The sequence below is a fragment of the Moschus berezovskii genome, chromosome 23 (genome assembly GCF_049115385.1).
Source record: "Moschus berezovskii isolate FMDL1 chromosome 23, NW_MosBer_1.0, whole genome shotgun sequence".
NCBI classification, from domain to species: domain Eukaryota; kingdom Metazoa; phylum Chordata; class Mammalia; order Artiodactyla; family Moschidae; genus Moschus; species Moschus berezovskii.
In genome coordinates, this window is record NC_142482.1 from 20,519,398 (window position 1) to 20,546,507 (window position 27,110).

Sequence of the window (27,110 nt, forward strand, 5' to 3'; positions counted from 1 at the left end):
CAGCGCCCCTCACAGTGTCTAGGTTTCCGGAAGCTTGCAGGGTTTAAGACAGGAAGAGTGCACCGGGGGTCCCACCGAGTCGCTCAGAGAGCCCCCAGGAGGTGGCCTGGGTGACTTCCCCATGGGGCCAGTTTGGGCATTTCCGGGAGAAGCTGGTGCGGGGTGCGGGGGTTATGGGCGCGGTGCTGGGGGAGGAGGGGTCCTCACTCCGGAGCACCCCCTTTCCCCAGACTCCAGACCTGCCGACCGCACATGCCCCGCACGTCCCAGAAGACGCAGGATTCCGCGAGGCAGGAAACAAACGCGGCGGGAGGAACGTCCTAAAAAAGTGAGGCAAGGGCGGAGGCGGGGGCCGACACCCCGCGGTGCACGGGGCTCCCGCAGCGGGGCCGGGGCGGAGGGCGCACGGGAGACGATCTCGGCGCCCGCCCGCCGCAGACAGAGCCGCTCGGCCGGGCGCCACGGAGCTCCGCCGGGGAGGAGGCGCAGGGGGTGCCGCCGCCCCCCCGCGCCCCTAAGCCGGCAGCTGCGGCCTCAGCAGCGCCGCGTCTCCACCTGCGCAGCCACCGCTCCGCCCGGCGCCGCGCCGCCATTGGCTCGCTAAAAATGCCTCGCTAATCTGCGCCCATCTGCGCGCCTCCGCCCGCCGCCTCCCCTCCTCCTCGGCTCTGACCTTCCTCCTTCCCGCAGCCCCGGGCGAGGTCCGGAGGGACGCGGCGGCGCAGCCTCTCTGGCCCCCCGGGAAGTCGACCGGGCTGGAGGCCGGGCCCCCCAGACGCCCCGCTTGGCCCCGCGGCGCCGCCGATGGTGCCGGGCGCGCCTGCCCCCAGGTAGGGGGTCTGGCCCTTGGATACGGGGTAGGGAGGGAGCGCTCCAGTCTAGGGGTGCGTGCTGGCGGCGGGCGCGGAGGCGGACGGGGGGAGGATCGGACAGCTACCTGCAGAGAGGTGAGCGCGCGACCGCGGGTGCTTTGCGAGCGCCGGGGTTCTTGAGCATCACCCGGGGCAGTGTCAGGATGTCCCTGAGCTGGGCCCCCTGGGAGACGGACCTGGCGGAGGCCTTCACCCCAGGGGCGAGGGGTGGAGGGGGAAACGCAGGAAATAGGTGCCTTGGGAAGGTGGGACCCAGGCCCCGGGTCCCATCCGAGGCTCTGGCCTGGCTTGTTCCGGTCCCAAAAGGGTGGGTAGGCTGATGCCAGCTTGGTGCGTAGGCTGTTTGTGGACCAGAGTGGGCTGGGGAGAAATACAGCAGCTGATGCCCGCCCTAGGTCCTGTCTGATTTACAGTGAAAGATGTTTTTTTCTGTCTTGTCTGCCCCCTTTCCCCACTGCTGAGATGGGAGGGGGGAGAGGAGGAGAAAGTGAGGATAAATGGCCCTCAGGGACTGCAGAGGCCAAGGTCTGTCTGGCCCTGCTCCCTTCCCACCCCCCAGGCCACTGGCTGCCCTTTGGAATTCTCTCTCCTCCTTAGTTTTGCCTTATGGGAGGCCTTGAAAAGCTTAAAAGGTCATCAGGGTGTGAGGGACACAGTGGCAAACCACAGAGCTTGGCTGCGCCCCAGCTTCAAGCCCCAGCCGCCCCCCACTCTCTACCGCCCAGCTCTGTACCCCACGTGCAGTGACACATGTGGCCGCTTTTCTCTGGGCAAAACCGTAAATAACTCACGCTGTCCTGGGTCTGGCCTGGTGGGGGTGCAAACGGAACTGTCAGTGGCCGTGGAGGGTCCGTCCCTCACCCACCCGGCCTCCCCATCGCAGGTCCATAAGCCACTCTCGAGCCCTCCTCCAGGTGGCTTCCTGCTGCCCCAGGTGAGATCCCCGAGCCGCCCGCCCTGCATTCTCCAGCCTAGCCTGCCTTGTGCCTTCGTTACTTATGCCTCTCCCGTGGCCCATAGACTGGAAGTGCTTTAAGACAGGAGACTGTGTGATTCATCTGTCATCGCCCCTGCACCTGACCCGGGTCTGGCACCAAGTCCATGTTTATGGAATGAGTGAATGAATCCACTTGAACTCTGAGAAATAGCTGGCACCCTGAAGGAGGGGGGTGAGCCCCGTCTTGGGCTCTCCTCCCATCCCCCAGGACCAAAGAGCTACTGAAAACAGACTCTGCCATTCAGGCCCTTCCTTGGCCTAGAGGTGATGAGCAGCAATGGCATTTAGAGATAGACACTGGGGTCCTAATGGCTCTAGAGGGTCTTTTTGGGCCCCAGGCTCGAGTCTCCAGGCTGGTCAAGGCCCTGGAGAAGGTCTGACTTGCCTTAGGCCTCTGAGTTGGCACTTGCCTCCCAGGGTGCTGAGCCCCTACCAGGCTCTCTGTCTCTGTCCCAGCCCTTAGGAGGGTACCAGTCAGCATCTGGGCATCTGGGAAGGCCAAGGCAGGCCACCCTCAGCCTCTGGGGTCCTCACAGCGAGCTCTGAACAGATCTTACGGTTGTGTGGAGGACCCAGTGTAGGCCAGAAGGGGAGGCTGCCAGCAAGAGCTCTGGCCCAGCCACAAGGCCATGCCCTGACATGGACATTCTCAGGGCATCTGCAGCCCTCATTGCTCCTTTGACAGCCATGCTGAAAAGACAGCCTCAAGATGTCCTTGTCCTCTTCTCACAGAGGGGGAGTCTGAGGGTCAGTGGCAGAGCCCAGCCCGGGACACAGTTCCTGGCTCCAAGTCCAGCGTTCTGTCCACTACACTCGAGGGAGCTGGGGCGAGGCCCCAGGCCCAGGTCAGTGGGTTGTCCTCAATCCTGTCTGGCTCTGTCCTACCCCCAGTGATGGAGAAAGGAAGGGTGTGATGCTTCAGGGCTGGGGGAGGACAGGGAGGATGGTTTGGTTAGTGCCTGCAAGCAGTTGGCTCAGGGGAGGGAGGCAGAAAAACAGGAGAAACCGACAGTGCTCAACATCTGCCAGGAGCCAGGAGGCAGCCACTTCTTCTGTACTGAGTCTCTGCATCTCCACTTCAGCCCAGTTGGATACTATTATTATCCCCATTTTACACATGAGGGGACTGAGGCACCGAGAGGTCATCTGTCCAAGGTCACCCTGTTTGAAACCGGAGCAGCTCGGGTTTGAACCGAGGGTCCGGGGTCCGTCATTCCCTAACGTACTCCCTAACGCAAGAGCAAGAGGGCTGTGGACCTCGGGGCTGGGGGCTCGTCTCCATGGAGACACAGGTTTTAGGTGGCTGAAGTCCCCACGTGGCAGATAGTGTGTGCTTGATTAGGTGGGACTGTGATGGTTTCAGAGGCTCAGGATGAAAACTCTTTGAGCTCCTGCTGTGTGGCAGGCGGAGATGTCTGTAGGAGGCCCACCTGAGTGTGTCCCTCCCCTGCCCTGCGTCCTGCGGCTCCCCGTTTCTCTGAGGACAGAGCGCAGCCTCCCTCCCATGGCCCCGCCGCCCTCCCAGCCTGGGCTTCCTGTCCCTCCTCAGCCCCGCCTCCTCTGCCACCAGCTGCTCTGAGCTGCTTTCAGTTCCCCAAATAAACCACCCTCCTCTCACCTGCACAGACCGATCCCCTGCCTGGAGCCGGCCCCCTCCACCTCCCTACCCGGTCCTTCTCACCCTCAGGGATCTGCTGGGACTTTTCCTTCTTCCAGAAGCTTCCACGAATTCCTCCTCCCCACACCTGGCCCACTTCACCTCACACAGTGCCCTCTCTGGCTTTCCATTGCCCCCGCCCCACCAGCTGTGGAGCCCTCGGTGGCAGGGTCTGCGTCCTGTTCCCATGGCCCCCAGTGCCTGGCGCACAGGACCCCAGTGGAGTTAGCCAATGCTGCTTCCCCTCTTACACTTTCTCTCCAATCTCAGGACTTAGCCTCCTCCTCCCAGCCAGCACTAAGGACCCCTCCAGAATTTGCATATAGCCCCCCAGCAAGGACGAGCTGGTGGCGGAAAGCCTTCGGTGGAGAAGTGAAACGGCCTGTGGGTCTGGCAGGACTGGGGAGGCATTTGGGGTGGGAGTTCGCTGATTAGGGGGAGACCTCCGTAGGGAAGCAGGTGGGAGGGAGAGGGGAGGAGTGGGCAGGTCAGAGAGGAGGAGGGCTGCTGGGTTGGTTTTACATTTTTCTTAAAGAAAAAAAAAGCTTTTATTATTATTTTTATTATTGTATTACTAAAGTAATATGTACCTGTGTGGAAAAATCTAGAATGTACTGGAAAGCCCAAATTAAAAAAAAAATATGAGCCAGCCCCAGACCGACCTACTGTGGACACTTAGTGGCTGGTTTCCGGTCAGGGGCCTGTGGATCGGGGCAGGGAGAGGGGGACGGGTCTGGTGGGGCAGGCAGGGGAATGATCCCCGGCCTGTGGACTGCAGGGCAAGGAAGCAGGGTAAGTGGAGAGAGAAGCAGAACTCTGGGAATTCCCTGGTGGTCCAGTGGTTGGGACTCCCCGCTTCCACTGCAGGGGGCACGGGTTCAATCCCTGGTCCAGGAACTAAGGTGGGTCCCGCATGCTGTGTGGCACAGCCACAATGAATGAATAAAAAATAGACTTAAAAGTGGAGCTCTGATGCAGCCCCAGCAGAGAGTCCCCCCCCCCCATGGCTTCGGCGCTCTGGAGCTGGAGGGGCCCTTCAGAGTTGCTGTGGAATAGCTTGGCCTGAGGACCTCTGCATTCCTCTGACACTGGGTATGGCTCAGGATGTGCCCTTGGGCAGGTGGCTCCAAAGCAGCCACCATCCTGAAGGGACTGCCAGCACTCCTGACAGAAAGGATGGATGGGAAGGTGTGAGATAGGCTGAAGGGAGAAGACCAGCAGGAACCTGGCCCCAGATGGCTCTGGGGGGACAGAAACTCTAATCCCAGGGAAGTTGGTGGGGCATCTCTGGGTGGGGAGCATTTCTGTGAGGGTAGCATTTCTGCTTGGGGTAGTAGGTTGACTAAGGACTGGGAGGGCAAAGAGGGTCTTGGCTCCTATTTAAAAATCACTTGATCTTTAGACACTGGGTGGGGGCTGTGGTCTGCTTGCCAGATAAACTCTAGGATGCCCAGTTAAATCTGACTTTCAGATGAAATAACACATTTGGTAGGCTTTGGTTTGTTTGTTTTTTGGTATATGTATGTCCCAAATATTGCACGGGACATACTTGTACTAAAAATTTTGTATGTTGTTTATCTGAACGTCAGATTTAACTTCAGTTCAGTTCAGTTTAGTTGCTCAGTCGTGTCTGACTCTCCGTGACCCCATGAATCACAGCACGCCAGGCCTCCCTGTCCATCACCAACTCCCGGAGTTCACTCAAACTCATGTCCACAGAGTCGGTGATGCCATCCAGCCATCTCATTCTCTGTCGTCCCCTTCTCCTCCCACCCCCACCTTTCCCAGCATCAGAGTCTTTTCCAGTGAGTCAACTCGTCGCATGAGGTGGCCAAAGTATTGCAGTTTCAGCTTTAGCATCAGTCCTTCCAATGAACACCCAGGATTGTATTTTCATTTGTTAAATCTGGGTCCCCTAGACTGGGCTGAGGTGTGGGGGGAGAGAAGGGGAGAGAGGCAGGGAGGGAGTTTAGGGCTCCTAGTTTTCTCTTGTTTTTTATTGAGGGACCGTTGTTTGAAGTTGACAGTTTGAAAAAACTAAGATGTCCATTGAAACAATTTTTGCATTTGTTTCTGTTCACTGTCTAGAAAGCAATTCTCCATTTGTGAGTGTTGGTTCCCTAGTGCTGTTAGAAATGAAATGATCCATCCTATTACTTATTCAGGAGGTTTGATGCTCAAAGGTGGAGTCACTAAAGAAGAATAATCCATTTGAGAAATAAAAGTCTTCATCATAAGATAGCTCTTGGGTGGCAGAGGGTGTGGGAAACTGGAATTCTCCCATCAACTGAGGTTGGCTCAACCTCTTTTGGCAATAGCTGCAAGTTTTTTTTTGAAAGACAGCGTTTATTCTTTCAAATACACATAGTTCTAGAATTTTTTACATTAATATAAGACGAGAGAGACTTTCCTGGTGGCCCAGTGGTGAGGAATCCATCTTGTGGTGCAGGGGACTTGAGTTCTATCCCTGGTCAGGGAACTAAGACCCTCCACGCAGCAGGGCAACTAAGCACACATGCCGTAAGTACTGAGCCCATGTGCCACGAGAGTCCAAGCGCCACGATGAAAGATCTCACGTGACACAACTAAGGCCCACTGCAGCAAATTAAAAAAAAAAGAAGAGAAATGCAAATAAGCAGTTCTAGGAAAGAAAAGGTATAAATTAGGAAATATGGAAATATTTGTATGTTTATAAATAATAATAGCAAGTACTTGCTGGGAGCTTGCTATATTTCAGAAACTATTGTTGAAATATACTGTGATTCAATAAACTGTTCGTACAGTAGAATACATGGGTGAGGTTTTAATGGGGCAGTTCCATGCCCCAGGGCTTCTCTTATAGGCGCCCTCTTGGCATGCAGAGCTGGGTGGAATGGTCCATGTGGCAAAGCTACATGTCCATCAGGAGGGCTGGTGACATAATTAGGTCCTGATGAGATGCTGTGAGTTTAGGTAGCTGTTTGTTCTTTCGTTTGGTCGGTGAATGTGGACTGAATGTGCCGGGCGCTATTTTAGGTGCTGAAGACCCAGAGAAAAGAACTGGGCAGAGCTTAATATTAGGGTGGAAAGATGGTCAGACTATATTGGTGAGTCAAAGCAAATGACTTTGTAGAACAACGTGTGTAGTATGATCCATTCAAAAAATGCATATGGGGACTTTGATGATGGTCCTGTGGTTAGGACTCAGTGCTTCCACTGCCTGGGGGCACCTTTAGATGATCCCAAAAGCCATGCGACTCGGCCAAAAATAAATAAAAATATACATATGTATCTTGTGTGCATATTTGCATAAAAATGTCCCCAAAGCTTCACATCTGATGGTTTATCTCTTGGGCAAGTTCTGGGAGGTCAAGTGCGAGGTAAGAAGGGCAATGTTTGCTTTTTAGCACCCTGTGCTCTTTGCGTTTATACCACAATTGTCATTACTCCTCCAAAACATAATTTACAAAACATAAACTCCACTTCGTAATACCTGGGATTTTTCTTAGAAGTCTCAAAAAAATGAGCGTTTAAATTACACTCTCCTCCAATGCAAATTTGTTGCCATTGGAGTCAGATGCTGCTTACTTTTGGTTTGTAGAGTTTTATTTGTAACGGGTTTTTTAAAATTTATTTATTTTTAATTGAAAGATAATTGCTTTACAGTACTGTGTTAGTTTCTGTCACACATCAACAAGAATCAGCCATAGGTATGCCTATGTCCCCTCCCTCTTGAACCTCCCTTCCCTGCCCGGCTCTTCCCACTCCTCTAGGTTGTTATGGAGCAGCGGCTTGAGTTCGCCGAGGCAGACAGCACATTCTCCCTGGCTGCCTGTTTCCCTGGGGTAGTGTACATGTTTCCACGCACCTCTCTCCACTCGTCCCAGCCCCTCCTTCCTGCGCTGTGTCCATGAGTCTGTTCTCTATGCCTGAGCCTCCACTGCTGCCCTGCAAATAGGTTCCTCAGTATCATCTCTCTAGATTCCGTATATATGTGTTAACGTACGACACTTGTTCTCTTTCTGACTCACTGTGTAATGGGCTCGAGGTTCATCCCCCTCATTCAGTTCAGTTCAGTTAAGTTCAGTCGCTCAGTCGTGTCCGACTCTCCGCGACCCCATGAACCACAGCACGCCAGGCCTCCCTGTCCATCACCAACTCCCGGAGTTCACTCAAACTCATGTCCACAGAGTCGCTGATGCCATCCAGCCATCTCATTCTCTGTCGTCCCCTTCTCCTCCCGCCCCCAATCCTTCCCAGCATCTGAGTCTTTTCCAGTGAGTCAACTCGACACATGAGGTGGCCAGAGAATTGGAGTTTCAGCTTTAGCATCAGTCCTTCCAATGAACACCCAGGCTTGATCTCCTTTAGAATGGACTGGTTGGATCTCCTTGCAGTCCAAGGGACTCTCAAGAGTCTTCTCCAACACCACAGTTCAAAAGCATCAATTCTTCGGCGCTCAGCTTTCTTCACAGTCCAACTCTCACATCCATACATGACCACGGGAAAAACCATGGCCTTGACTAGACGGACCTTTGTTGGCAAAGTAATGTCTCTGCTTTTTAATATGCTATCTAGGTTGTAGAATTGCTCAAATGCGTTCCTTTTTTGTAGCTGAGTAATATTCCATGGTGGATATGTATCGCAGCTTCTTTACCCACTCACCTGTCAGTGGACACCTAGGTTGCTTTCACGTGTGACTGGTTTCTAACTGGTCTCCTCATGGGCTTGTGTCTCCTCTCCTTCCTCCTCCCAATCCTGGGGTGGACAAAACCTGCTGGGCACTTCACTGGTTGTCCAGTGGTTGAGAATATGTGCTTCCACTCATTGCAGGGGCACAGGTTTGATCCCTCATAAGGGAGCTAAGATCCGGCATGCTATGCAGTGTGATGGAAATAAATAAAAAAATGGAAATTAAAAAAAAGAAACCTGGGATGGGAGAGGAGGTAACTGTGGTGTCAGGAGGGCATGGAGAAGTGAGGCGGGCCCTGGAGAGCAGTGCCAGAGGTGCTGAGGGGGTCTGAGGGCCTCTGACATAGGCCAGGCACTGTTCTATTTGTCCACATTTATTAACTCATTTAGTCTTTTCTGTAACCTTATGAGGTCATCCCATTTTATAGATGTGGAAACTGAGGTCAAGTGACTTGCCTGAGGTCACTCTGGCAAGTGAGTGGCAGAGGCAGGATTCACACCTATGCAGTCTGGATGCAGAGGAGATGACCCCTCCTCCCAGTGAAAAGAGTCCTCTGCAGGTGTGCTCCCAAAGGCTGGGGGTGATTGATTGTGGATGGTCTTCTGTAGAAACAGACCTGGAAGGGAAAGATGGTAGGTTCAGAGAGCTGGGCACAGGGGCAGGGGAGGAAATCACTTCAGGAACTCAGAGGAAGAAGCAGGAGATGAGGCTGGCAGGAGATCCAGGTGCTGGGTCCTTTGGATGATCGGCCTCACAGGACTGACTGGGACAGGTGGCCCAGGGCTCTTCCTGCTCCTTGCAGGGTCTGGCAGAGGCCCAGCTGCCCCAGCCTCACTCTGTCCCAACTGGGCTTTCTCTGGACCACACATTCTATCCCTCACCTGCCTGGGTCCAGCCTTGACCGACCTCCAGAGCAGAAAGGCAGCCAAAGTGGGGCAGGGGCAAGGGCTGGGCTTTGGGACACCCCCGCTGAGATTCAGGTCTAACATGTATCAGTTCAGTTCAGTTCAGTTCAGTCGCTCAGTTGTGTCCGACTCTTTGCGACCACATGAATCACAGCACACCAGGCCTCCCTGTCCATCACCAACTCCCGGAGTTCACTCAAACTCATGTCCATCGAGTCGGTGATGCCATCCAGCCATCTCATTCTCTGTCGTCCCTGTCTCCTCCCACCCCCAGTCCCTCCCAGCATCAGACTCTTTTTCCAGTGAGTCAACTCGTCGCATGAGGTGGCCAAAGTATTGGAATTTCAGCTTTAGCATCAGTCCTTCCAGTGAACACCCAGGACTGATCTCCTTTAGAATGGACTGGTTGGACCTCCTTGAAGTCCAAGTATGGAGGGGCCTTGTGCTGTTTAGCGCCTCCCCTTGGACTTGATTTTCCTCCCTTTTCTTTTTAAACTTTTTATCATGGAAAAATATAAGCATTTCCAAAAGTAGAATAGTATGATGAACCGTCGTTGTCCGTAACATTCAGCTTCAAATGCTGTCAACTCATGGCCAAACCCATGTTTCAGTTCTGTACCCCTCCCCTGCATAATAATTCAGAGCAAATCCCAGGCATGATTTCATCACAAATATATCAACACGTGTCTCTAAAATATAAGGTTTTTCCCAACATCATCATAATACCATCATCACACTTAAGAAGAAATCATTTTCTTTATACTGTCAAATGTCCACTCAGCATTCACATTCCTGGTTGTCAGATGTCTTTTTTATTTTTTTTTTCCACATCTAGTTTGACTCAAATCCAAATAAGATCCCCATACATTGTGATTGGTTGATAAGTCTTAGTCTCTGTTAATCCATACTTCCCCCCTCCCTCTTTTTCTTTGTCCTTGGCAATTTACTTGTTGGAGAAGCCGGGTTATTTCTCTTGTAGGATTTCCTGCGGTGTGGAATTTGTGGATTGCATCCCTATGGTGTAGCTTAACATGAGAAGACTCTTGAGAGTCCCTTGGACTGCAAGGAGATCCAACCAGTCCATTCTAAAGGAGATCAACCCTGGGTGTTCACTGGAAGGACTGATGCTAAAGCTGAAACTCCAATTCTCTGGCCACCTCATGTGACGAGTTGACTCACTGGAAAAAGACTCTGATGCTGGGAAAGGTTGGGGGTGGGACGAGAAGGGGACGACAGAGAATGAGATGGCTGGATGGCATCACCGACTCAATGGACGTGAGTTTGAGTGAACTTCGGGAGTTGGTGATGGACAGGGAGGCCTGGCGTGCTGTGATTCATGTGGTCGCAAAGAGTCGGACACGACTGAGCGACTGAACTGAACTGAACTGAACATGTTCCTCAGTCCCCTCTGTAACTTGGTAGTTGAGTTCATCTTCTGACCCCTCCTCGTGCGGTCACCAGGCTCTGTCGTCAAGATCCCCAGAGTCCCACAACTTCTCGCCATCTGCGCTGCTGCCCCATCTCTGAGCCCCTCCATCGTTCTCCCGGATTAGTGCAGCAGCCTCTCCCCGGTCTCCCTATGTCCCCCTTGCCCCAGCAGCCAAAGAGATCCTTTTAAAACCTAAATGAGATCATCTTCCTCCTCTGCTCAAAACTTTAATGGGTCCCTCTTACTTGGAATAAAATCTCAAGTCCTGTAAAAAGTCCTGTAGCGGCCTACAAGGCTCTGTGTGATTTGGCTGTCAGGTCCTGCTGACCTTATCTCATGCCTTCCCCTCTTCGCTGGGCTCCTGGCCATTTCCCGGGCATATCAGATATCCTCCTGCCTCAGGGCCTTTGCTCTGCTCTTCCCTGTGCCTGGCCGCAGAGGTCCACATCTCTGCCCATGTCACCTCCTCAGAGAGGCCTTCCCAGAGCACCACGTCTAAGACAGCCCCTGTCCTTCTCCACAGCTGACCTTGCTCTGTTTTCCTTCATCGCACTCAGGCATCCCTCGTATTAATCTCTTTGTTTCTGGGCTGTCTCCCCTATCTGCCTGTGAGTTCCCTGAGAGCAGGGCAGCGTGACTCTGCCCAAGGAGCAGACTTCCTCTGCCACTTAGATTCCCTGCCTGTCAGCTCGTCTCCTTCCAGCATTTTCTGGAAAGCAAAACAACCCTGTACTTGTGTGGGGCACTTCAGAGTTTATGAAATACTTCCTCTCTTAGGTCAGAGTCCCTGGAAGCTGTACCTAAGAAGGAGATTCCTAGACTGTGGTTTCCTGCAGGCGTTTGCATAGGAGGGAGGGAGAGAGGGCATCTGATGGGGTCGGGAAGGAGCCAGGGAAAGCTGCTTTCAGCTGAGTCCAGCTCCGGTCCTGCAGGGAGCCCTGGAGCGGGAGCAGTAAGTGCAGGGTTTAAGGCAAGGGGCCAGGCCTTTGGAGCCTCTTCTCAGGCCTAGGGGAGAGCGTGACTGCCATGACACCCCTAGCTGAGGCTGCCAACCTAAAGCTGCGGTCCAAGCCCCAATTCAAGAAGCCACACGCACCCCAGTTTTCATAGCAGCATTATTTACCATAGCCAAAATATGGAAGCCACCCAGATGCCCATCAGCAGATGGCTAAGGAAGATGTGGTGTGTCAACACGTACACACGCGCGCACACACACAGACACACTGCAGTGTTACTCAGCCACAGAAGAGAGTGAGATTCTGCCGTTTGCAGCCACGTGGATGAACCTAGAAACATTACGGCTTGTGAAGTAAAGTCAGGAAGACAAATACTGCATAAAGCCACTTATGTGTGGAAAACAGACAGTTCAGTTCAGTTCAGTCGCTCAGTCGTGTCCGACTCTCCGCGACCCCATGAATCACAGCACGCCAGGCCTCTCTGTCCATCACCAACTCCTGGAGTTCACTCACACTCATGTCCATCGAGTCGGTGATGCCATCCAGCATCAATAACCTCAGATGTGCAGGTGACACCACCCTTATGGCAGAAAGGAAGAGGAACTAAAAAGCCTCTTGATGAAAGTGAAAGAGGAGAGTGAGAAAGTTGGCTTGAAGTTCAACATTCAGAAAACAAAGATCATGGCATCTGGTCCATTCACTTCATGGGAAATAGATGGAGAAACAGTGGAAACAGTGTCAGACTTTATTTTGGGGGGCTCCAAAATCACTGCGGATGCTGATTGCAGCCATGAAATTAAAAGACACTTACTCCTTGGAAGGAAAGTTATGACCAACCTAGATAGCATATTAAAAAGCAAAGGCATTACTTTGACAGCAAAGGTCCGTCTAGTCAAGGCTGTGGTTTTTCCAGTGATCATGTATGGATGTGAGAGTTGGACTGTGAAGAAAGCTGAGCGCCGAAGAATTGATGCTTTTGAACTGTAGTGTTGGAGAAGACTCTTGAGAGTCCCTTGGACTGCAAGGAGATCCAACCAGTCCATTCTAAAGGAGATCAATCCTGCGTGTTCATTGGAAGGACTGATGCTAAAGCTGAAACTGCAATACTTTGGCCACCTCATGCGAAGAACTGACTCACTGGAAAAGACTCTGATGCTGGGAGGAATTGGGGGCGGGAGGAGAAGGGGACGGCAGACAAGTGTGTAAGGAAAACAGAAACAGACTCACTGATGTGGAGGACACACTAGTGGTTACCAAACGAGTATGAGTGTATGTGTGTGGGAGTTTGTGTGGGATGGGGAGGGGCAAGGGAGGGGCCTGGGGTTAAGAGCTAAAGATCGCTGTGTATGAACTAGATACGCAACAAGGATACACTCTGCAGCACAGAGAATCACAGCCATTGTCCGGACATACCTTCCTATGGAGTGTGAATTGTGTAAAGACTGAAACCCTGTGCTGTGCAGCTGAAACTCATATTGTAAATCAACTACAATCAAAAATAGCAACTCTCTGGAGAAGGGGGCGTCTGTGAGCCACCCGCAGTGGCTCAGGGGTGGGTGCCCTGTCTGATAAAGGGCTCTGACAGCACCGCCTTCACCTCACATCCAGTTTCTGCTTTGAGCCCTGCCATAAGCTGATGAGGAAGGCATTTATTAGTTACCATTATTGCTGTTTTGCTAAGTAAGGAAGCTGAGGTTGGGATGAGGACGACTTGCCTGGGATTGCACAGCCGTCGGAGTAGGCCTGGGATTCAGTTCTGTATTCTTACCTGGGATGCCCTCATTGGTTGATAAAGTGTCTCAGTGGCTCCCGGGTCACTGTGTTACTCTCACGGATTCATTCAACAAATATATATTGAGCGCTGGGTGCCTAGATTGAATGGGGCACTGACCATTCAGTGGTGGATGAAACCCACCCCATCCTTGCCCCCTGGAGCTTTCACTCTGTGCCTCTTCCTGCATTTAGCTGAGCCCCACCCTGCTGGCCCCTGCTGAGCCGTCAGCAGCCCCGACTTCAGTAATGAGAACGTGTGATGTTTGTTGAGCACGTACTATGAGCTGGGCACCGTGCCAGGCTCATGGTGTTGATGAGCTCACTTCACCTTCCCAGCACCCCATTTTTGGATGGGCAAGCCGAGGCTGCAGAGGGCCCTACAGCTCCAAGCCCAGGTCCTTCCAGGAGCTGGGATGCAAACCGCCCCCTGAGCACGGCTCTCTCCTCTCCTGCCTGCCCTGCCCTGCCCCCCCCCCCCCCGCCCAGCAGGATATCTGGTGTCACCTCTATCAGCAGCTCCATCGGACGCCAGGCTGCCGCCACCGCCTGCTCACCAGGTGTTGGGTGACCGGCTGCTGTCTTGCCTGCCCCACTTGGCCCTGCCCCAGGTGGGGCGCTTCTGATGGGAGGCCTCCCCACCCTCCAGGGGCCAGGATCCTTGCCTCCACATCCCTTCTCAACACTTTTGTCACTGGCCCCAGATGGCTGGGTGGGACCTTCTGGCAGTCCCAGCTGGGCCTGGGCATTGGGGGCCCCTGTGCCCTCACACCAGCTGGCCTAGTAAGCTGCAAAGCTGGCTCAGGTGCCCCTGGACAGAGTGGGGGCGGGGGGGCAGATCAGATCGGGCTTCCTTCCCCCCTCACGCTTTCCCACACAGGACCAAGACAAGCCCAGCAGGGAGAAATCAAGTCACAACATTTCCACCCAAGGAGGATAAGGGTGGGGAGGAACCCCCCTAGTGCCCCTACTAGGCACCCCTACTGCCTTGGAACAGTAGACTGGGGGTGAGCACCCCAGCCTGCATCAGCTCCAGAGATCTGAGTTGCCTGCCCCCTGCTCCTCTAGCTCTTTGGAGAAATGACTGATTGCAGCTCTGAGGAGCCGGGAAACATCATTCCAGGAAGCAAGGACACTTCCAAAACCGTATGGATGATGCCAGAGTCAACTTCAGGAGGTTCCCACTGGCCAAAGAGAGGACAATCTGACATCACTGAGAATGGCTGAAGGACTGGCACTCATCAAATTTATAAAAATCCATGATGATTGTCAAAACGTTAAAAAAAATACAAACTCCGAACAACAGAAAAGTCTGCTAATAACCAACTGTCTGCAAAAACAGGGAGCCTGGGCTCCTGCACACACTGCTCGTGAGCTGCATTATCTAGTAATGCTAGTAAACATTCCCAGCAATCCAGCAGTTCTGCTCCTGGGAATACATCCTGCAGAACACACGCATATATTTATCCCAAGTCATGGATGAGAATGTTCCAAGCATCATTTTTCACTGGAAAACAACATTGATGCCTGCAAACAGTAAACTGGATAAGTAAATCGTGATACATTCACATATCAGAACACTGTGCAAAGATAAAAAAAAAAAAAAAACTAAAGGACTACTGCTGCAAAAAATACTCTAGTTGCATGGTGAAAAGAAAATGTTGATTTTTGAAAACAAAGCAAAAAAGAGACAGGCATAAAATAATACATCATTCCATTAATTAAAATTCAAGAAGAGACAGAACTATTTGGTTTTGGATGCATACTTTGTGGTCAAACCCAAAACAAAGCAGCTAATAACCCCAGCTATTTAGAATGGTCGGTCCCGCCAGGCTCTCCCACAAACCCACAAGAAGGGCTTGTGGTGGGAAAGTGTCCATGGGGGTCTTTTGGAGCCCTGGCAGTTCTCTGTTTTTCACTTAAATGGTGGAGACTTTATATTAATGGTGGCTGTTGGCTTTATAACTTTTCTTCTGTAAAGTTATAACCAACTTAGACAGCATATTAAAAAGCAGAGACATTACTTTGCCAACAAAGGCCCGTCTAGTCAAAGCTATGGCTTTTCCAGTTCAGTCATGAATGGATGTGAAAGTTGGACTATAAAGAAAGCTGAGCACCAAAGAATTTGATGCTTTTGAACTGTGATGTTGGAGAAGACTCTTGGACTGAAAGGAGATCTAACCAATCCATCCTAAAGGAAATCAGTCCTGAATATTCATTGGAAGGACTGATACTGAAGCTGAAATTCCAATACTTTGGCCACCTGTTGCGAAGAACTGACTCATTTGAAAAGACCCTGATGCTGGGAAAGATTGAAGACAGGAGGACAAGGGGACGACAGAGAATGAGATGGCTAGATGGCATCACCGACTCAATGGACATGAGTTTGAGTGAACTCTGGGAGTTGGTGATGGACAGGGAGGCCTGGCATGCTGCAGTCCATGGGGTCGCAAAGTGTCAGACACAACTGAGCGGCTGAACTGAACTGTTGGTTTTATATTAAGTTGTTAAAATGTATAACCTATTTTATATACTTAAATATTTTAAAACTAGAAAAAATACTCATTGGTTTCCTTTGGAGGTTGCTAAAGCACCAGCTCATTTCTCTAGAAAAAGATCAAGGGAAGGAATCAAGCCTTTATCCCACTCTATATGCCAGATTTCAAAATAACAAAATAGGTGAAGAGGAAAATTTCTTTATAGAAGTCTGGCAAACAAAATGATCAAATTAGAAAACTCACCATCTGGTGGGAGAGAAAAATGTGATGGAAAGTTGACATTAACTTGCAGCAGAGGTGGGACGGCCTCGGCTCTCAGGGCTCTCCTGCCTCCCGGCTGCTGCTGGGAACACAGATCTCCCTGTGGACCACAACACTCCAGCCGTCACTGCCCAGCTCAGCTGAGCAATGCAGCCTGTGGGTGCGGCAGGCAGGGGGCCGAGGAGGCAAGGGAGGGGCTCAGAGATCTGGAGAAATGACTGATTGCATCTCTGGGGAGCCGGAAAACACATTATACATGGAGATATACATACAATTATATCAGGTTGGCCAAAAAGCTCATTCAAGTTTGGCCAAGGTTGGCCAAAAAGCTCATTCAAGTTGGCCAAAAAGCTCATTCAAAAAGCTCATAACATTTTACAGAAGAACCTGAATGAACTTTTTGGCCAATCCAATACATGCACATACATTTACAGATTTGAGATATCATTCATACACCATAATTTTCACCTTCTTAAAATGTATAATTCAGCAGCTTTTAGCACATTCACAAAGTTGTGAATCACTGCTTCTAATCACCACTATCACAATCACCACCAGTATCTAACTGCAGAACGTCTTCATCTCTCCGAAAAGAAACCCGTTAGCAGTCACTGCTCAATTCCCGCTTCCTCAAGCTACTGGCAACCACCCATCTGTTCTCTGTCTCTATCAATTTGCCTATTCTGGATATTTCATATAAGTGAATTATATCTTTTGTGTCTGGCTCCTTTAACTTAGCACAGTGTTTATAAGGTTTGTCCTTGTTATATATAGCGTGTAACATTATATGTAGTCATGTATGGATGTCAGAGTTGGACTAGAAAGAAAGCTGAGCGCCAAAGAATTTGATGCTTTTGAACTGTGGTGTTGGAGAAGACTCTTGAGAGTCCCTTGGACTGCAAGGAGATCCAACCAGTCCATCCTAAAGGAGATCAGTCCTGAATATTCATTGGAAGGACTGATGCTGAAGCTGAAGCTCCAATACTTTGGCCACCTGATGCGAAGAACTGACTCATTGGAAAAGACCCTGATGCTGGGAAAGACTGAAGGCGGGAGAAGGGGACAACAGAGGATGAGATGGTTGGATGGCATCACCGACTCAACAGACATGAGTTTGAGTGAACTCCAGAAGTTGGTGATGGACAGGGAGGCCTGGCGTGCTGCAGTCCATGGGGTCTCAAAGAGTTGGACACAACTGAGCGGCTGAACTGAACTGAACTGAACAGAACTCTATTCCTTTTTGTGACTGCGTAATATCTGATTTTGTGGATCGCATTTTTTGTTTATACATTCAGTCATTGATGGACATTTAAGTTGTTTTCACTGTTTGGTTATTATTAATAATGCTTCTATGAGCATTTATGTACAAGTTTTTATGTAGAGATGTTTTCGTTTTTCTTGGATATATACTTAGGAATGGAATTGTTGGGTCATATGGTAATTCTATATTTAACTTTTTGAGGAATTGCCAGACTGTTTCTAGACATACATCGCCTCCTTGCAATGTATAAAAGTTCCAGTTACTCTTCATTTTCACCAACACTTGTTATTGTCCTTTTTTTTTTTTCCCAATCATAGCCACACTAGTTGAAGAAGGCAATGGCAACCCACTCCAGTGTTCTTGCTTGGAGAATCCCAGGAATGGGGGAGTCTGGTAGGCTGCCATCTATGGGGTTGCACAGAGTCGGACACGACTGAAGCGACTTAGCAGCAGCAGCAGCAGCCACGCTAGTGCGTGGGAAGTAACGCCTTAATGTGGGCCTGATTTACATTCTCTATGACTGATAATACTGAGCATCTTTTCCTGTGCTTATTGGACTTTTTTATCTTCTTTGGAGAAATGTCTTTTCATACCCTTGCCCATTTTTAAATTGGGTAAATTTTCTTTTTATTGTTGAGTTTTTAGAGTTCTTTATGTATTCGGATACTGGACCCTCATCATATAGGTGATTTGCAAATATTTTTTCCCTATTTCTATGAGTTGTCTTTTCCCTGTGGACCTATTTACTGGGGAACAGTCTTTAGAGACTCAGTCTGGGTGTTGGAAGCATTAGGCTGTTTGAGTTCTAGAAACCAACCTCAGGACCCACTTAGAGCCTCAGCAGCTCTAGGGAATAGGGCTTCGTCCCACAGTGGTGCTGAGGCACAGGGGAGGGAGGTGGCCTGCCCGGGGACCCCACTGCTGTGCGGCTGTGCGGCGCCAGAGTCAGCGCCCCACTTTAGTTCCCATAGCTTCTCTTGGGGGGTCTTCATTCCAGCTTCATTCCAGGGGCCCAGTTTAGGGACACCAGCTGCTGTGCGGCTGTGGGGCGCCAGAGTCAGCACCCCACTTTAGTTCCCATAGCTTCTCTTGGGGTCTTCATTCCAGCCCAGTCCATATCCTCCAAGCCCCCAAACTCAGCTGTTCGCTTTACCTGGGTACCTCCCACTGTTCTGTTGCTCTCAGTTTCTCTCCTTCAAGGAAACCCTTCCTGGCTGCCCTCGCCCAGAGGGGTCCTCCTGTAGTGAGCTCCAGGAGGCGGGAAGCTGCACTTGGACACGCTATTGTTGTTGTTCAGTTGCTCGGTCGTGTCCAGCTCTTTGGACCCCATGGACAGCATGCCAGACTTCCCTGTTCTTCACATTCTATCTCTCAGAGTTTGCTCAAACTCATGTCTATCCAACCATCTCGTCCTCTGTCATCTCCTTCTCCTCCTGCCTTCTGTCTTTCCTAGCATCAGGCTCTTTTACAATGAGTTGGCTCTTCGCATCAGATGGCCAAAGTATTGGAGCTTCAGCTTCAGCATCAGTCCTTCCAAAGCATATTCAGGATTGATTTCTTTTAGGATTGTCTGGTTTGATCTCCTTGCAGTCCAGTAGACTCTCAAGAGTCTTCTCCAGCACCACAGTTTGAAAGCCTCAGTTTGGGAAAAAGCAAATTCAACCAAGGGAAAGAGTTTTCTTTATTGCAGGATTCATCCGTACCCTTAGCTTGCTACTGTGTATCGTGAACATTAAGGAATTTAATTGCCAAAACCTACAAGCAACCAGGATGACCTGCAACAAGTGAATGAATAAACAAACTGTGGTATACCCAGACAATGGAATGTTATTCCATCATGAAAAGAAATGAGCTACCAAATCATGAAAGACATGGAGGAACCTTACAAGACATATTACTAAATGAAAGAGGCCAATCTGAACAGGCTGCTTTCGATGTGATTGCAACTATATGACATTCTGGAGAAGGCAAAACTACAGAGACAATAAAATGGTCATGGTTGCCAGGGGTTTGGAGAGAGAAAAGGCCAAATAAACAGAGCACAGGGCATTTCAGGGCAATGAAACTATTCTATATGAGATTAAAGTGGTAGTTACATGCCATTATACATCTGCCGAAATCCATAGGCTGTACAACAAGAGTGAACCCTAGTGTAAATGATGGATTTTGGTAGATGATAATGTGTCAGCGTTGATTCATTGATTGCACCAGATGAACCACACTGATGAGGGATGTTGAGGGTAGGGGAGTATATGTGTGTGTGTGTCAGAGGGGAAGGGTGCTGTGTGGGAATTCTATTTTCTGCTCAGTTCTTCTCGAACCTGAAGCTGCTCTGAAAAATAGTCTATTAAATTTTGAAAAGTAACATCAGGGAGTGAGAAGTGTTACAATGGAAAAATGGAACAGGGGTGGGGACTAGGGAGTGATGGCTGTTTTAGATGCAGTCGGGGTCAGGGACATTGATCAGAGACCTAAACAAGGCAGGGAACAAGCCTGTGGACATTACGGGGAGAGCTGTCCAGCAGCAGATGCAAAGGCCCTGAGGCAGCCAAGGGCCCGATTTGTGTCAGGGACGCAGCAAGGACAAATCAGCAGGAAGGGAGCAAGGGGTAGGGGTAGAGGCTGGAGGTAAAGACAGACAGGGTGGGGCCCTCCATGTTGGCCTGTAGGCCTGGAGGTCCCGGGCAGCTTGTTCTCAGTGAAATGTGAGTCACTAGGGGGTTTCAGCAGGGGTGGGACACATCAAAATTATATTTTAAGATGACTGTCAGGCAAATGGACTGAAGGGGCAAGGATGGAAGCAGGGAGAACTTTTAGGAAACGACACGTCTTCCAGGTGAAAGAGACAGTGGTATGGACCCACTGCCCCCGGCAGGGAAGCAGAGTGGCTGGATCCTGGGTCTGGTGAGGGGAGAATCATGGGGTGTGGGGGTGAGGGAAGGAGAGGAATGTAGGACTTTGGTTGGAGCATGTGGGTGAACAGAGGTGCCATTTTCTGAGATGGAGAAGAGAGCTGAGCAATCAAGAGTTCTGCTGGGACATGTCTGCCTACCTGCTTAACATCCAAATGGGGGAGCCGTTGAGGAGGTGGTTGGGTTTACAGGCTGGAATTCAGTGACAGAGCTGGGGCTGGAAACTGGAGTGAGGTATTAAAGCCACAGGCTGGATGAATGCCCCTCTCGAGAGTGGGCGTAGGTGGGGAAGAGGAGGGACCCCAGGCCTGGGCTGGTGGTGCAGGCACAGAGGTTGGAGAGACCAAGGAGTGATCCCGGGGCGGGGTGTGGTGTTAGAGCAGCGGGGGCCACGTGTGTCAGGGGTGTCGGCTGAGCACAGGGAGGAGGACGGCAGGGACTGGGGGAGGCCAGAGCCGGATTGGAGGGCTTCAGGAGGGAGTGGGTGTCCTCTGTAAGCCAGGGAGCAAGCCGAGGAGGCAGGAGCTGAGGGCAGCATGCATGCAGCATGGGACTTATTTTTTAGTGACAGAAACACTGCCCTTTCTCCATATGGGAAAGGTCCCATATGCAGGGAAAACTGGGTCACATCGGGGAGGGAGAGAACTGTTTGTTGGGGTTATGCAGTTGGGGAGCTGGGGGGTGGGAGCTGGTGCCAGCGTGAGGGAGACAGAGCCTGGGGATGTGGAGCAGTTGGGGGTGGGGCTGGGTGGACTGGGATTTTGAGCGGGGTCTGGTGGATTCCGAGAACACTGGGTGTTCACAGGGTGGCCCGGATCGCAGGATGTGTCTACATTCCGCTCCCCTGGCCTCCCTGCCTAGGGCAGCCTTTCACTTGCAGAGCACACACCAGCCAGACAGGGAGGTGACTGCCCCCATGTCATAGAGGGACCTGGGGTGGACCCACGGTACACCCTGGGAGCCAGACCTGGGCCAGGAATCCATTTATCTTGTGGTTCCCATATGGTCTTGATTCTAACGGGGGGCTGTGATGACTGTTAGGGCCCCTGTGTCTCATAGTCCTTGAGATGCCTGGGTATTGTGGATTCCTCTTTGCCCAGTTCTCTTTCCCTGATGAATGGCTGTGTCAGCCCCTCTGGGGAGGGTCTGGTGGGAGCATTACGTATATACTTGTTCTGGGGCTGTAGGGCACTTGTTCCCAGGCACCTGGCCTCTCCTTCCATCAGCTGGACCTGAAACCTTGCTCAAGTCTGGAAACTGGGCAAGAGATCATGACGTTTTATTGGAGTGCAGCCCAGGGGTCATCACGCCTTGGTTTCTTTTGGTTACAGAGAGTGGGCCGGGTCCTGGCTGCCCCTTGAGATGCCTGGCTCTGGTAACCATCTCCCATATCCAAAGCTCTGCAGGTCAGGTCCTCCCAGCTGCCCTCTGACCTGCCCAAGAGCTGATAACACCGCCCACCTTGTTCTAACCAGTCAGTGCTGTCACCTGGCCTCTTATTTGGGGACCCTCTCACCATCATTGCGTCAGGGCGCCCAGTTCTGTCCCGGCAGCTCCTGGTCTCAGGTCCTCAGAGGACACACCCCTGAGCTTGTCAGGCTGCTGCGACCCCCGACCCTGTGGCCAGCACTTTCCTATGGCTTTGGCAGATGGAGATTCCGTGAGGCTGTCCTGCGGAAGACGGACACCTGGGGGGTTCTCCAGCCTGACACGCAGTATTCACCCGATGTGCTCATCTTTCTGAGCCTTTTGACTTTTCTTCCACTGTCTGCAGCCCGGGCATTTCTACCTCTTGTGCCAGGATACCACTTTCTTTTGGCTGAGCCATGCAGCTTTTGGAATCTTAGTTCCCTGACCAGGGATTGAACCTGGGGCCCTTGGCAGTGAAAGCACCGAGTCCTAATGGCTGGACCACAAGGGAGTCCCCTGTGATACTGCTTTCTCCAAGCACCATGCTAGTACCATCTTTTGGGGTCCTTGTCAGTGTGTGTGTGGAATTAACTCTCTCTTATCGGACTCTTGGAGAAGGCAATGGCACCCCACTCCAGTACTCTTGCCTGGAAAATCCCATGGATGGAGGAGCCTGGTAGGCTGCAGTCCGTGGGGTCGCTAAGGGTCAGACACGACTGAGCGACTTCACTTTCACTTTTCACTTTCACACATTGGAGAAGGAAATGGCAACCCACTCCAGTGTTCTTGCCTGGAGAATCCCAGGGACGGGGGAGCCTGGTGGGCTGCCATCTATGGGGTCACACAGAGTCGGACACGACTGAAGTGACTTAGCAGCAGCAGCATCGGACTCTACGCCCCGCCCCCTTGACCCAGCCCCCACTGCTTCCCCCATGGCATCTGCTGTGTTCTGGTTCTGCCACCACTGGGTTCCCTCGGGCAGCTGGCTGAGGTGTGGCTTACCTTAGCTATTGCTCTGGTGGTCAGGCGAGGAACAAGCTAGTTCTGAGGCAGGATCCCTGCGTCATCCTCCAGCTGGGTGCATTCTGGACTCCGGGGGGTCACTTCCAGGTCCTGCTCTTTCCTGAGCAGGACCTGACCTTGGTGCTGAAGACTCATCCTGGGCTGAGACTTCTGCCTTCCCTGACATTCTGCTCTGCTAATAATTAAGCTCTGCGCCTGCTCCTTAGCTTTCCCCTCCCCTCCAGCTGCAGGAGAGGAAGATTTATATGCAGCTAAGGAGGCCCTTGACTTCCACTGCTGCTGCTGCTGCTAAGTCACTTCAGTCGTGTCCGACTCTGTGCGACCCCATAGACGGCAGCCCACCAGGCTCCCCTGTCCCTGGGATTCTCCAGGCAAGAACACTGGAGGGGGTTGCCATTTCCTTCTCCAATGCATGAAAGTGAAAAGGGAAAGTGAAGTCGCTCAGTTGTGTCCGACTCTTCTCGATTCCATGGACTGCAGCCCACCAGACTCCTCCGTCCATGGGATTTTCCAGGCAAGAGTACTGGAGTGGGGTGCCATTGCCTTCTCCTTGGCTTCCACCCTTGGCCTTAAATTAGTGATTAATCACTCTCAGCCTTTTAGAACTGTCTTTCTCCAGTGCACAAGAGCCCCAGCAACAGCCAGTCCATTCCGTGGGCTTTATCATTAACCACCACCCCGCCCAGTCTCAAACTCTGGAGAGACTGCCCAACCCCACAGTGTGCTCCCCTCCTGTCCAACCTGGAAAAGGGTTCGCACCCTCACTGCTGTGCTAGCCGGTGGCCAGTGCTGCCCCAGCTGTGGTCCTCCCTGCCGGCCCGCAGTGGGTGACCCAACTCCATCCGTGGGTTCAGGGGCTGCTTCCGAGAGCCGCTCCTGATGCTGATTCAGGTTGGGTTCCTGGGGAGACAGGCTCTGAAATGATTTTTGTGCAGGAAGGTCTAAGGGTCTTGTTCTCCTTGCACGAGGTGAGGGAAGCATAACGGGCAGGGAGGAGGGGTTGAATCGATGGTACACTTTTTCTTTTTTAAGTGCTCCCAGGTTTTTCCTTTATTTATTTTTGGGTCTCGCCACTTGGGATCTTAGTTCCCCCATTCAGGGTTTGAACCCATGCCCCCTGCATTGAAAGCGTGGAATCTTAACCACTGGACCGCCAGGGACGTCCCTGACGGTGCACTTTTAACACCGGCTTCACTTGATCCCCTGAGGAGTGCTAAGGCTGAGACGGCACGTCAGGGCTGTTCTGCATCAAAGATCCAGGGATCCAGGCCTGTATGAATCAGCTGTTGGATGTGGTGTTCCCCTGCGAGGAGGGGAACCAGTTATTGGCTGTGAGGTGGAGGACAGTCCTCGGGGAAGGACTCGGACTTGTCCGCAGTGAATGTCCCCACAGCCCGGGCACGCCTTTGTCCTGAGACAGGGCTTCTGGGTGCGGCAGCGCGCAGCCCAGCACACGGTTTAGCTCGTGTTTCAGGTGCTGGTGGGCATTTGGGTTGTTCGGGGGCTAGTGTGAGTCCCGCTGCCTGGTGCGTTCACGTACATGCCTCCCCGCCTTTTATATTTTTTTGGATCTAACGAACCAGCACTCCCTCTCTTGCAGTGGAAGTACTGAGTCTTAATCACTGGACCTCCAGGAAAGTCCCTTATGTACATGCCGTTTGGTGGCCGGGAGCGCTCCTTACTGTTGGGTGTCCACTTGAGAGTGGCGGTGTTGGTGAACTTTAGTAGATATTGCCACATAGTTTTCCAAAGTGGCTGCACTGTTTTATAGTCCCACCAGCAGTGTTCCAGAGTTCTGGTTGCTCTGCAGCCTCACCAACACTTGATATTGTCTGTCCTTTTATTTTAGCCGTTCTGGTGGTCCAGGCATCAGTGATTCTTTTTATTTTTCCCTTTCTCACACTATTATTTTTAAAATCTTGTTCCTTGCCTGGGTATATAGTCTTTTGTTGTTTTATTTTTTTCAAATGAACATAGTGTTGTTTTTATGGAAGTATTTTATGGTAATATAAATTCATAGCTTTACCAGAAACATCAGTGATTCTTTTGTGCAGTCAGGGTGCGAAACCGCTGCTCCGTGGTATGTGGGTGAGTGTGAGATTTTGGGAGCCCTGGGACAACCCCTGCTTGACTGTACCTCATATCCATTGCCAAGGGTCTTCGCCAAAACCAAATCCTGGTGGATACGTTAAAAGGTCATCAGATGGTAACATCCTCGGGTGACTTGGTCTAGCCATTTCCTTTCAGCCTGAGAGACCAGCTCCAAAGGGCTGCGGAAGGAGGCAGGTTCATTTTGCTGCCCACAAGGCCACCTTCTGTGACTCTCACGAGGACAGCTGGAAGCAGCCACAGGGATGCACCCTGTCCAGTGTCTCATGGTTCCCAAAATGCTTCTCATCTGAACTCCTCTGGGCTTCACTGCTGCCCCCAAAGACAGTAAGAGAACATCGTCTCAGGTCCGTAGGGCAGAAGGGGAACAAGGCCAGTCACTTGTTCAAAGTCATGCAGCAAGTTAGTGCAAAGTGACCATGAACCCAGTGGTGGATTCCAAGTCCAGAGCCCCCAGTTTACTTCTTAGTTTCATTGGCCTGTGGTTCCTCCCTTCCTTTAGAAAGCAACTCAGGACCAGCAGACCAGCACCTCAGCATCCCGGCCCCCAGCCTGTTGTCCATCAAAGTACTCTTAGAAGCAGGTATTCCAGGGACTCTCTGGGCCTAACTCTTCCAACCTTGATGGGCTCAGCAATCTTCTGGGGACCTTGCTCGAAGATTCTGAGTTAGGAGGCCTTATGGGCCCAAATTCTGCATTTCTCATCAACTCCCAGTTGCTGCTGGCCCATGGACCACACTTTGAGTAGTGAGGATTCAGATCGATACCCAGCTGAGCGCTGTATAGGCAGGTCTCTCTGCTGTGCTTGATATGTCTCGTGGAGCTCAGGCAAACACTGGTTTGTTACTGTCTGGATTCTGGCATGAGTGTTAGTTGCTACAAGTTCAAGCCTCTCTCCAGTTCTTATTATGAGATGTACCATTCAAGCCATTTGGCTAGTTCAAAGTCCCTTACTCTTAATACCTCTCTCAGGAGCACCTCTCCTCCCTCCCTCTTCCTGCTCTCTTCTCTTTCCTCTTCTATTAACACTCCTAATTCCCACCCAACCCCCAAATGGGCAGGCTCTCAGCTAGGCATCAGGCAGAAAGCTGGTTGAGTAAACTTATTTATACTAAAGTGTGAATGACTCACATCTCATCCCTTAACTCTTCCAGTGGTTATTTAGATGTTGGGGGGAACGGAGCTGTGAGTTATCGGAAAAGTTGGCAATGAGGGAACGAACAGGAAATATTCCAGAATTCTTTACTGTACCCCTAACATTTCCCAAACCTGGGTTGATGATCGACTGCTCGCTAACCCTGCAGTTGTGACTGGAGAGTGGAGAGGCAGCAGGTTGTGCAGATGCAGGAGATTATGCCACGGGCAAAGGACAGCCTGGGAGGGGGATGACAGGGGCCAGAGCATGTTGGGGGCTCAGCACCTGCGCTGAAGCCTTGGTCACAATGGCTTGTTGTGAATAATTGCTATGGTAATGATGAAGACTGCTCAGGCAAATGGATTCCAGTTTACATTCTGCTCCCTGCAAAGGTCATCTATAATTGCCCGGTTTCCTCCCTGTGGTGGGTAGGAGGCTGCAGTAGGGGCCTGTCAGGGGGTTTCTGGACTCTGGGCCCTCACTGAGGGGGTTGGGGGCTGAGAGCCACTCCAGGTGATCTCTGCCAGCTCGAGGGGAGAGGCAGGAGGTGGCAGCCTCCCCCCACCCCGGGTGGTGCTCCAGCTCCCCAGCGCTCTCCTGCTGAGCTGGCTGGGAATGGGGCATGCGGTACTCGCTGACCTGCTGAACAGTGACTGCTGGTGGCCTCAGCGACCCGTTCTGCCCATCGGTTTATCCAGAAGCTCCAGCCAGATCACTCCACGCTGACATGCGGTGGGGCTTTGTGCTGTCACCGCCCTTCTCTGGTTGTCTTTCTCTGCAGAAAAAAGGAGTTGGGCCGGACACAGTGGCCTTGGGAGGCCCTCTTAGATCTGGATCCAGGAGTCTAGCCTTTGGCCCCCCAGGTTTATGGAAGATTTGTGCATGGGCTTTGGAGTTTGAATCGTGGCTCATTCCCGCTGTGTGACACTGGGCTGCTCACTTCACCTCTCTGACCCCCAGTTTTCCTCTTTAAAAAAATGGAGATAATGGTACATGACACTTAATGTTATTTTTGAGATTAAAGACAGTTGGGATTGGGGGTGGGAGGAGACAGGGACGACAGAGAATGAGATGGCTGGATGGCATCACCGACTCTGTGGACATGAGTCTGAGTGAACTCCGGGAGTTGATGATGGACAGGGAGGCCTGGCGTGCTGTGATTCATGGGGTCGCGGAGAGTCGGATATGACTGAGCGACTGAACTGAACTGAACTGAAAGACAGTTGTGGTAATGGGTTCTGAC

The 27,110-nt window shown here is 51.7% G+C and overlaps 1 protein-coding gene across 3 annotated transcripts in view; it reads left to right on the forward strand.

The window, feature by feature from the left end:
* The first annotated feature begins 431 nt into the window (after positions 1-431).
* Positions 432-27,110, forward strand: part of PACSIN1 (protein kinase C and casein kinase substrate in neurons 1) — a 68,999-nt gene continuing 42,320 nt past the window's right edge. The window contains exon 1 of one of the 3 annotated variants that reach the window (XM_088831506.1): positions 432-830. The gene's annotated coding sequence lies outside the window, so the exon portion shown is untranslated. Of the gene's footprint in view, positions 948-27,110 lie in introns of all 3 variants that reach the window. The other 2 variants (XM_055406468.2, XM_055406465.2) reach the window with 2 other exon arrangements.